The following is a 12,684-nucleotide window of genomic DNA, read 5'->3' as shown; positions in this document are numbered from 1 at the left end:
TTTTTGTGCATATAACTTCTAACACATTAAAAACTGTCTTACAGCATTGCAGAAAACATTGTACTTCATAAGACATAAGCTTGTTTCAGTTTGGCAAGATTTGCACTGAATACTGAATGAAACAGCTTTATCTAATAGAGAGAAAAGCTTTTGAGCAGATTTGGGCTTGATTTCACTTCATTTCAACAGAAACACTATTTCAGCATTACAGGACTCAGAAAGCTGTAAACTGACAATCTTGATCATTGAAGTCCTAACATTAGTTTTTGTGCATATAACTTCTAACACATTAAAAACTGTCTTATAGCATTGCAGAAAACATTGTACTTCATAAGGCATAAGCTTGTTTCAGTTTGGCAAGATTTGCACTAAATATTGAATGAAACAGCTTTCTCTAATAGTGAGAAAAGCTTTTGAGCAGATTTGGGCTTGATTTCACTTCATTTGAACAGAAACACTATTTCAACATTACTGGACTCAGAAAGCTGTAAACTGACAATCTTGATCATTGCTGTCCTAACATTAGTTTTTGTGTATATAACTTCTAACACATTAAAAACTGTCTTACAGCATTGCAGAAAACATTTTATTTCATAAGACATAAAGCATGTTTCAGTTTGGCAAGATTTGCACTGAATACTGAATGAAACAGCTTTCTCTAATAGTGAGAAAAGCTTTTGAGCAGATTTGGGCTTGATTTCACTTCATTTGAACAGAAACACTATTTCAACATTACTGGACTCAGAAAGCTGTAAACTGACAATCTTGATCATTGCAGTCCTAACATTAGTTTTTGTGCATATAACTTCTAACACATTAAAAACTGTCTTATAGCATTGCAGAAAACATTGTACTTCATAAGGCATAAGCTTGTTTCAGTTTGGCAAGATTTGCACTAAATATTGAATGAAACAGCTTTCTCTAATAGTGAGAAAAGCTTTTGAGCAGATTTGGGCTTGATTTCACTTCATTTGAACAGAAACACTATTTCAACATTACTGGACTCAGAAAGCTGTAAACTGACAATCTTGATCATTGCTGTCCTAACATTAGTTTTTGTGTATATAACTTCTAACACATTAAAAACTGTCTTACAGCATTGCAGAAAACATTTTATTTCATAAGACATAAAGCATGTTTCAGTTTGGCAAGATTTGCACTGAATACTGAATGAAACAGCTTTCTCTAATAGTGAGAAAAGCTTTTGAGCAGATTTGGGCTTGATTTCACGTCATTTCAACAGAAACACTATTTCAGCATTACTGGACTCAGAAAGCTGTAAACTGACAATCTTGATCATTGAAGTCCTAACATTAGTTTTTGTGCATATAACTTCTAACACATTAAAAACTGTCTTACAGCATTGCAGAAAACATTGTACTTCATAAGACATAAGCTTGTTTCAGTTTGGCAAGATTTGCACTGAATACTGAATGAAACAGCTTTCTCTAATAGAGAGAAAAGCTTTTGAGCAGATTTGGGCTTGATTTCACTTCATTTGAACAGAAACACTATTTCAGCATTACTGGACTCAGAAAGCTGTAAACTGACAATCTCGATCATTGAAGTCCTAACATTAGTTTTTGTGCATATAACTTCTAACGCATTAAAAACTGTCTTACAGCATTGCAGAAAACATTGTACTTCATAAGGCATAAGCTTGTTTCAGTTTGGCAAGATTTGCACTGAATACTGAATGAAACAGCTTTATCTAATAGAGAGAAAAGCTTTTGAGCAGATTTGGGCTTGATTTCACTTCATTTCAACAGAAACACTATTTCAGCATTACTGGACTCAGAAAGCTGTAAACTGACAATCTTGATCATTGAAGTCCTAACATAAGTTTTTGTGCATATAACTTCTAACACATTAAAAACTGTCTTACAGCATTGCCGAAAACATTGTACTTCATAAGACATAGGCTTGTTTCAGTTTGGCAAGATTTGCACTGAATACTGAATGAAACAGCTTTATCTAATAGAGAGAAAAGCTTTTGAGCAGATTTGGGCTTGATTTCACTTCATTTCAACAGAAACACTATTTCAGCATTACTGGACTCAGAAAGCTGTAAACTGACAATCTTGATCATTGAAGTCCTAACATTAGTTTTTGTGCATATAACTTCTAACACATTAAAAACTGTCTTACAGCATTGCAGAAAACATTGTACTTCATAAGACATAAGCTTGTTTCAGTTTGGCAAGATTTGCACTGAATACTGAATGAAACAGCTTTATCTAATAGAGAGAAAAGCTTTTGAGCAGATTTGGGCTTGATTTCACTTCATTTCAACAGAAACACTATTTCAGCATTACTGGACTCAGAAAGCTGTAAACTGACAATCTTGATCATTGAAGTCCTAACATAAGTTTTTGTGCATATAACTTCTAACACATTAAAAACTGTCTTACAGCATTGCAGAAAACATTGTACTTCATAAGACATAAGCTTGTTTCAGTTTGGCAAGATTTGCACTGAATACTGAATGAAACAGCTTTATCTAATAGAGAGAAAAGCTTTTGAGCAGATTTGGGCTTGATTTCACTTCATTTCAACAGAAACACTATTTCAGCATTACAGGACTCAGAAAGCTGTAAACTGACAATCTTGATCATTGAAGTCCTAACATTAGTTTTTGTGCATATAACTTCTAACACATTAAAAACTGTCTTATAGCATTGCAGAAAACATTGTACTTCATAAGGCATAAGCTTGTTTCAGTTTGGCAAGATTTGCACTAAATATTGAATGAAACAGCTTTCTCTAATAGTGAGAAAAGCTTTTGAGCAGATTTGGGCTTGATTTCACTTCATTTGAACAGAAACACTATTTCAACATTACTGGACTCAGAAAGCTGTAAACTGACAATCTTGATCATTGCTGTCCTAACATTAGTTTTTGTGTATATAACTTCTAACACATTAAAAACTGTCTTACAGCATTGCAGAAAACATTTTATTTCATAAGACATAAAGCATGTTTCAGTTTGGCAAGATTTGCACTGAATACTGAATGAAACAGCTTTCTCTAATAGTGAGAAAAGCTTTTGAGCAGATTTGGGCTTGATTTCACTTCATTTGAACAGAAACACTATTTCAACATTACTGGACTCAGAAAGCTGTAAACTGACAATCTTGATCATTGCAGTCCTAACATTAGTTTTTGTGCATATAACTTCTAACACATTAAAAACTGTCTTATAGCATTGCAGAAAACATTGTACTTCATAAGGCATAAGCTTGTTTCAGTTTGGCAAGATTTGCACTAAATATTGAATGAAACAGCTTTCTCTAATAGTGAGAAAAGCTTTTGAGCAGATTTGGGCTTGATTTCACTTCATTTGAACAGAAACACTATTTCAACATTACTGGACTCAGAAAGCTGTAAACTGACAATCTTGATCATTGCTGTCCTAACATTAGTTTTTGTGTATATAACTTCTAACACATTAAAAACTGTCTTACAGCATTGCAGAAAACATTTTATTTCATAAGACATAAAGCATGTTTCAGTTTGGCAAGATTTGCACTGAATACTGAATGAAACAGCTTTCTCTAATAGTGAGAAAAGCTTTTGAGCAGATTTGGGCTTGATTTCACTTCATTTGAACAGAAACACTATTTCAACATTACTGGACTCAGAAAGCTGTAAACTGACAATCTTGATCATTGAAGTCCTAACATAAGTTTTTGTGCATATAACTTCTAACACATTAAAAACTGTCTTACAGCATTGCAGAAAACATTGTACTTCATAAGACATAAGCTTGTTTCAGTTTGGCAAGATTTGCACTGAATATTGAATGAAACAGCTTTCTCTAATAGAGAGAAAAGCTTTTGAGCAGATTTGGGCTTGATTTCACTTCATTTGAACAGAAACACTATTTCAACATTACTGGACTCAGAAAGCTGTAAACTGACAATCTTGATCATTGCAGTCCTAACATTAGTTTTTGTGCATATAACTTCTAACACATTAAAAACTGTCTTACAGCATTGCAGAAAACATTGTACTTCGTAAGACATAAGCTTGTTTCAGTTTGGCAAGATTTGCACTGAATACTGAATGAAACAGCTTTATCTAATAGAGAGAAAAGCTTTTGAGCAGATTTGGGCTTGATTTCACTTCATTTCAACAGAAACACTATTTCAGCATTACTGGACTCAGAAAGCTGTAAACTGACAATCTTGATCATTGAAGTCCTAACATAAGTTTTTGTGCATATAACTTCTAACACATTAAAAACTGTCTTACAGCATTGCAGAAAACATTGTACTTCATAAGACATAAGCTTGTTTCAGTTTGGCAAGATTTGCACTGAATACTGAATGCAACAGCTTTATCTAATAGAGAGAAAAGCTTTTGAGCAGATTTGGGCTTGATTTCACTTCATTTGAACAGAAACACTATTTCAACATTACTGGACTCAGAAAGCTGTAAACTGACAATCTTGATCATTGCAGTCCTAACATTAGTTTTTGTGCATATAACTTCTAACACATTAAAAACTGTCTTACAGCATTGCAGAAAACATTGTACTTCATAAGACATAAGCTTGTTTCAGTTTGGCAAGATTTGCACTGAATACTGAATGAAACAGCTTTATCTAATAGAGAGAAAAGCTTTTGAGCAGACTTGGGCTTGATTTCACTTCATTTCAACAGAAACACTATTTCAGCATTACTGGACTCAGAAAGCTGTAAACTGACAATCTTGATCATTGAAGTCCTAACATAAGTTTTTGTGCATATAACTTCTAACACATTAAAAACTGTCTTACAGCATTGCAGAAAACATTGTACTTCATAAGACATAAGCTTGTTTCAGTTTGGCAAGATTTGCACTGAATACTGAATGAAACAGCTTTCTCTAATAGAGAGAAAAGCTTTTGAGCAGACTTGGGCTTGATTTCACTTCATTTCAACAGAAACACTATTTCAGCATTACTGGACTCAGAAAGCTGTAAACTGACAATCTTGATCATTGAAGTCCTAACATTAGTTTTTGTGCATATAACTTCTAACACATTAAAAACTGTCTTACAGCATTGCAGAAAACATTGTACTTCATAAGACATAAGCTTGTTTCAGTTTGGCAAGATTTGCACTGAATACTGAATGAAACAGCTTTATCTAATAGAGAGAAAAGCTTTTGAGCAGATTTGGGCTTGATTTCACTTCATTTCAACAGAAACACTATTTCAGCATTACTGGACTCAGAAAGCTGTAAACTGACAATCTTGATCATTGAAGTCCTAACATAAGTTTTTGTGCATATAACTTCTAACACATTAAAAACTGTCTTACAGCATTGCAGAAAACATTGTACTTCATAAGACATAAGCTTGTTTCAGTTTGGCAAGATTTGCACTGAATACTGAATGAAACAGCTTTATCTAATAGAGAGAAAAGCTTTTGAGCAGACTTGGGCTTGATTTCACTTCATTTCAACAGAAACACTATTTCAGCATTACTGGACTCAGAAAGCTGTAAACTGACAATCTTGATCATTGAAGTCCTAACATTAGTTTTTGTGCATATAACTTCTAACAAATTAAAAACTGTCTTACAGCATTGCAGAAAACATTGTACTTCATAAGACATAGGCTTGTTTCAGTTTGGCAAGATTTGCACTGAATACTGAATGAAACAGCTTTATCTAATAGAGAGAAAAGCTTTTGAGCAGATTTGGGCTTGATTTCACTTCATTTCAACAGAAACACTATTTCAGCATTACTGGACTCAGAAAGCTGTAAACTGACAATCTTGATCATTGAAGTCCTAACATTAGTTTTTGTGCATATAACTTCTAACACATTAAAAACTGTCTTACAGCATTGCAGAAAACATTGTACTTCATAAGACATAAGCTTGTTTCAGTTTGGCAAGATTTGCACTGAATACTGAATGCAACAGCTTTATCTAATAGAGAGAAAAGCTTTTGAGCAGATTTGGGCTTGATTTCACTTCATTTCAACAGAAACACTATTTCAGCATTACTGGACTCAGAAAGCTGTAAACTGACAATCTTGATCATTGAAGTCCTAACATTAGTTTTTGTGCATATAACTTCTAACACATTAAAAACTGTCTTACAGCATTGCAGAAAACATTGTACTTCATAAGACATAAGCTTGTTTCAGTTTGGCAAGATTTGCACTGAATACTGAATGAAACAGCTTTCTCTAATAGAGAGAAAAGCTTTTGAGCAGATTTGGGCTTGATTTCACTTCATTTGAACAGAAACACTATTTCAGCATTACTGGACTCAGAAAGCTGTAAACTGACAATCTCGATCATTGAAGTCCTAACATTAGTTTTTGTGCATATAACTTCTAACGCATTAAAAACTGTCTTACAGCATTGCAGAAAACATTGTACTTCATAAGGCATAAGCTTGTTTCAGTTTGGCAAGATTTGCACTGAATACTGAATGAAACAGCTTTATCTAATAGAGAGAAAAGCTTTTGAGCAGATTTGGGCTTGATTTCACTTCATTTCAACAGAAACACTATTTCAGCATTACTGGACTCAGAAAGCTGTAAACTGACAATCTTGATAATTGAAGTCCTAACATTAGTTTTTGTGCATATAACTTCTAACACATTAAAAGCTGTCTTACAGCATTGCAGAAAACATTGTACTTCATAAGACATAGGCTTGTTTCAGTTTGGCAAGATTTGCACTGAATACTGAATGAAACAGCTTTATCTAATAGAGAGAAAAGCTTTTGAGCAGATTTGGGCTTGATTTTACTTCATTTCAACAGAAACACTATTTCAGCATTACTGGACTCAGAAAGCTGTAAACTGACAATCTTGATCATTGAAGTCCTAACATAAGTTTTTGTGCATATAACTTCTAACACATTAAAAACTGTCTTACAGCATTGCCGAAAACATTGTACTTCATAAGACATAGGCTTGTTTCAGTTTGGCAAGATTTGCACTGAATACTGAATGAAACAGCTTTATCTAATAGAGAGAAAAGCTTTTGAGCAGATTTGGGCTTGATTTCACTTCATTTCAACAGAAACACTATTTCAGCATTACTGGACTCAGAAAGCTGTAAACTGACAATCTTGATCATTGAAGTCCTAACATTAGTTTTTGTGCATATAACTTCTAACACATTAAAAACTGTCTTACAGCATTGCAGAAAACATTGTACTTCATAAGACATAAGCTTGTTTCAGTTTGGCAAGATTTGCACTGAATACTGAATGAAACAGCTTTATCTAATAGAGAGAAAAGCTTTTGAGCAGATTTGGGCTTGATTTCACTTCATTTCAACAGAAACACTATTTCAGCATTACTGGACTCAGAAAGCTGTAAACTGACAATCTTGATCATTGAAGTCCTAACATAAGTTTTTGTGCATATAACTTCTAACACATTAAAAACTGTCTTACAGCATTGCAGAAAACATTGTACTTCATAAGACATAAGCTTGTTTCAGTTTGGCAAGATTTGCACTGAATACTGAATGAAACAGCTTTATCTAATAGAGAGAAAAGCTTTTGAGCAGATTTGGGCTTGATTTCACTTCATTTGAACAGAAACACTATTTCAACATTACTGGACTCAGAAAGCTGTAAACTGACAATCTTGATCATTGAAGTCCTAACATAAGTTTTTGTGCATATAACTTCTAACACATTAAAAACTGTCTTACAGCATTGCAGAAAACATTGTACTTCATAAGACATAAGCTTGTTTCAGTTTGGCAAGATTTGCACTGAATATTGAATGAAACAGCTTTCTCTAATAGAGAGAAAAGCTTTTGAGCAGATTTGGGCTTGATTTCACTTCATTTGAACAGAAACACTATTTCAACATTACTGGACTCAGAAAGCTGTAAACTGACAATCTTGATCATTGCAGTCCTAACATTAGTTTTTGTGCATATAACTTCTAACACATTAAAAACTGTCTTACAGCATTGCAGAAAACATTGTACTTCGTAAGACATAAGCTTGTTTCAGTTTGGCAAGATTTGCACTGAATACTGAATGAAACAGCTTTATCTAATAGAGAGAAAAGCTTTTGAGCAGATTTGGGCTTGATTTCACTTCATTTCAACAGAAACACTATTTCAGCATTACTGGACTCAGAAAGCTGTAAACTGACAATCTTGATCATTGAAGTCCTAACATAAGTTTTTGTGCATATAACTTCTAACACATTAAAAACTGTCTTACAGCATTGCAGAAAACATTGTACTTCATAAGACATAAGCTTGTTTCAGTTTGGCAAGATTTGCACTGAATACTGAATGCAACAGCTTTATCTAATAGAGAGAAAAGCTTTTGAGCAGATTTGGGCTTGATTTCACTTCATTTGAACAGAAACACTATTTCAACATTACTGGACTCAGAAAGCTGTAAACTGACAATCTTGATCATTGCAGTCCTAACATTAGTTTTTGTGCATATAACTTCTAACACATTAAAAACTGTCTTACAGCATTGCAGAAAACATTGTACTTCATAAGACATAAGCTTGTTTCAGTTTGGCAAGATTTGCACTGAATACTGAATGAAACAGCTTTATCTAATAGAGAGAAAAGCTTTTGAGCAGACTTGGGCTTGATTTCACTTCATTTCAACAGAAACACTATTTCAGCATTACTGGACTCAGAAAGCTGTAAACTGACAATCTTGATCATTGAAGTCCTAACATAAGTTTTTGTGCATATAACTTCTAACACATTAAAAACTGTCTTACAGCATTGCAGAAAACATTGTACTTCATAAGACATAAGCTTGTTTCAGTTTGGCAAGATTTGCACTGAGTACTGAATGAAACAGCTTTCTCTAATAGAGAGAAAAGCTTTTGAGCAGACTTGGGCTTGATTTCACTTCATTTCAACAGAAACACTATTTCAGCATTACTGGACTCAGAAAGCTGTAAACTGACAATCTTGATCATTGAAGTCCTAACATTAGTTTTTGTGCATATAACTTCTAACACATTAAAAACTGTCTTACAGCATTGCAGAAAACATTGTACTTCATAAGACATAAGCTTGTTTCAGTTTGGCAAGATTTGCACTGAATACTGAATGAAACAGCTTTATCTAATAGAGAGAAAAGCTTTTGAGCAGATTTGGGCTTGATTTCACTTCATTTCAACAGAAACACTATTTCAGCATTACTGGACTCAGAAAGCTGTAAACTGACAATCTTGATCATTGAAGTCCTAACATAAGTTTTTGTGCATATAACTTCTAACACATTAAAAACTGTCTTACAGCATTGCAGAAAACATTGTACTTCATAAGACATAAGCTTGTTTCAGTTTGGCAAGATTTGCACTGAATACTGAATGAAACAGCTTTATCTAATAGAGAGAAAAGCTTTTGAGCAGACTTGGGCTTGATTTCACTTCATTTCAACAGAAACACTATTTCAGCATTACTGGACTCAGAAAGCTGTAAACTGACAATCTTGATCATTGAAGTCCTAACATTAGTTTTTGTGCATATAACTTCTAACAAATTAAAAACTGTCTTACAGCATTGCAGAAAACATTGTACTTCATAAGACATAGGCTTGTTTCAGTTTGGCAAGATTTGCACTGAATACTGAATGAAACAGCTTTATCTAATAGAGAGAAAAGCTTTTGAGCAGATTTGGGCTTGATTTCACTTCATTTCAACAGAAACACTATTTCAGCATTACTGGACTCAGAAAGCTGTAAACTGACAATCTTGATCATTGAAGTCCTAACATTAGTTTTTGTGCATATAACTTCTAACACATTAAAAACTGTCTTACAGCATTGCAGAAAACATTGTACTTCATAAGACATAAGCTTGTTTCAGTTTGGCAAGATTTGCACTGAATACTGAATGCAACAGCTTTATCTAATAGAGAGAAAAGCTTTTGAGCAGATTTGGGCTTGATTTCACTTCATTTCAACAGAAACACTATTTCAGCATTACTGGACTCAGAAAGCTGTAAACTGACAATCTTGATCATTGAAGTCCTAACATTAGTTTTTGTGCATATAACTTCTAACACATTAAAAACTGTCTTACAGCATTGCAGAAAACATTGTACTTCATAAGACATAAGCTTGTTTCAGTTTGGCAAGATTTGCACTGAATACTGAATGAAACAGCTTTCTCTAATAGAGAGAAAAGCTTTTGAGCAGATTTGGGCTTGATTTCACTTCATTTGAACAGAAACACTATTTCAGCATTACTGGACTCAGAAAGCTGTAAACTGACAATCTCGATCATTGAAGTCCTAACATTAGTTTTTGTGCATATAACTTCTAACGCATTAAAAACTGTCTTACAGCATTGCAGAAAACATTGTACTTCATAAGGCATAAGCTTGTTTCAGTTTGGCAAGATTTGCACTGAATACTGAATGAAACAGCTTTATCTAATAGAGAGAAAAGCTTTTGAGCAGATTTGGGCTTGATTTCACTTCATTTCAACAGAAACACTATTTCAGCATTACTGGACTCAGAAAGCTGTAAACTGACAATCTTGATCATTGAAGTCCTAACATTAGTTTTTGTGCATATAACTTCTAACACATTAAAAGCTGTCTTACAGCATTGCAGAAAACATTGTACTTCATAAGACATAGGCTTGTTTCAGTTTGGCAAGATTTGCACTGAATACTGAATGAAACAGCTTTATCTAATAGAGAGAAAAGCTTTTGAGCAGATTTGGGCTTGATTTTACTTCATTTCAACAGAAACACTATTTCAGCATTACTGGACTCAGAAAGCTGTAAACTGACAATCTTGATCATTGAAGTCCTAACATAAGTTTTTGTGCATATAACTTCTAACACATTAAAAACTGTCTTACAGCATTGCCGAAAACATTGTACTTCATAAGACATAGGCTTGTTTCAGTTTGGCAAGATTTGCACTGAATACTGAATGAAACAGCTTTATCTAATAGAGAGAAAAGCTTTTGAGCAGATTTGGGCTTGATTTCACTTCATTTCAACAGAAACACTATTTCAGCATTACTGGACTCAGAAAGCTGTAAACTGACAATCTTGATCATTGAAGTCCTAACATAAGTTTTTGTGCATATAACTTCTAACACATTAAAAACTGTCTTACAGCATTGCAGAAAACATTGTACTTCATAAGACATAAGCTTGTTTCAGTTTGGCAAGATTTGCACTGAATACTGAATGAAACAGCTTTATCTAATAGAGAGAAAAGCTTTTGAGCAGATTTGGGCTTGATTTCACTTCATTTCAACAGAAACACTATTTCAGCATTACAGGACTCAGAAAGCTGTAAACTGACAATCTTGATCATTGAAGTCCTAACATTAGTTTTTGTGCATATAACTTCTAACACATTAAAAACTGTCTTATAGCATTGCAGAAAACATTGTACTTCATAAGGCATAAGCTTGTTTCAGTTTGGCAAGATTTGCACTAAATATTGAATGAAACAGCTTTCTCTAATAGTGAGAAAAGCTTTTGAGCAGATTTGGGCTTGATTTCACTTCATTTGAACAGAAACACTATTTCAACATTACTGGACTCAGAAAGCTGTAAACTGACAATCTTGATCATTGCTGTCCTAACATTAGTTTTTGTGTATATAACTTCTAACACATTAAAAACTGTCTTACAGCATTGCAGAAAACATTTTATTTCATAAGACATAAAGCATGTTTCAGTTTGGCAAGATTTGCACTGAATACTGAATGAAACAGCTTTCTCTAATAGTGAGAAAAGCTTTTGAGCAGATTTGGGCTTGATTTCACTTCATTTGAACAGAAACACTATTTCAACATTACTGGACTCAGAAAGCTGTAAACTGACAATCTTGATCATTGAAGTCCTAACATAAGTTTTTGTGCATATAACTTCTAACACATTAAAAACTGTCTTACAGCATTGCAGAAAACATTGTACTTCATAAGACATAAGCTTGTTTCAGTTTGGCAAGATTTGCACTGAATATTGAATGAAACAGCTTTCTCTAATAGAGAGAAAAGCTTTTGAGCAGATTTGGGCTTGATTTCACTTCATTTGAACAGAAACACTATTTCAACATTACTGGACTCAGAAAGCTGTAAACTGACAATCTTGATCATTGCAGTCCTAACATTAGTTTTTGTGCATATAACTTCTAACACATTAAAAACTGTCTTACAGCATTGCAGAAAACATTGTACTTCATAAGACATAAGCTTGTTTCAGTTTGGCAAGATTTGCACTGAATACTGAATGAAACAGCTTTATCTAATAGAGAGAAAAGCTTTTGAGCAGATTTGGGCTTGATTTCACTTCATTTCAACAGAAACACTATTTCAGCATTACTGGACTCAGAAAGCTGTAAACTGACAATCTTGATCATTGAAGTCCTAACATAAGTTTTTGTGCATATAACTTCTAACACATTAAAAACTGTCTTACAGCATTGCAGAAAACATTGTACTTCATAAGACATAAGCTTGTTTCAGTTTGGCAAGATTTGCACTGAATACTGAATGCAACAGTTTTATCTAATAGAGAGAAAAGCTTTTGAGCAGATTTGGGCTTGATTTCACTTCATTTCAACAGAAACACTATTTCAGCATTACTGGACTCAGAAAGCTGTAAACTGACAATCTTGATCATTGAAGTCCTAACATAAGTTTTTGTGCATATAACTTCTAACACATTAAAAACTGTCTTACAGCATTGCAGAAA

The sequence above is a fragment of the Carassius gibelio genome, chromosome A25, assembly GCF_023724105.1.
Source record: "Carassius gibelio isolate Cgi1373 ecotype wild population from Czech Republic chromosome A25, carGib1.2-hapl.c, whole genome shotgun sequence".
Classification (NCBI taxonomy): domain Eukaryota; kingdom Metazoa; phylum Chordata; class Actinopteri; order Cypriniformes; family Cyprinidae; genus Carassius; species Carassius gibelio.
This window is presented reverse-complemented; position numbering follows the sequence as displayed.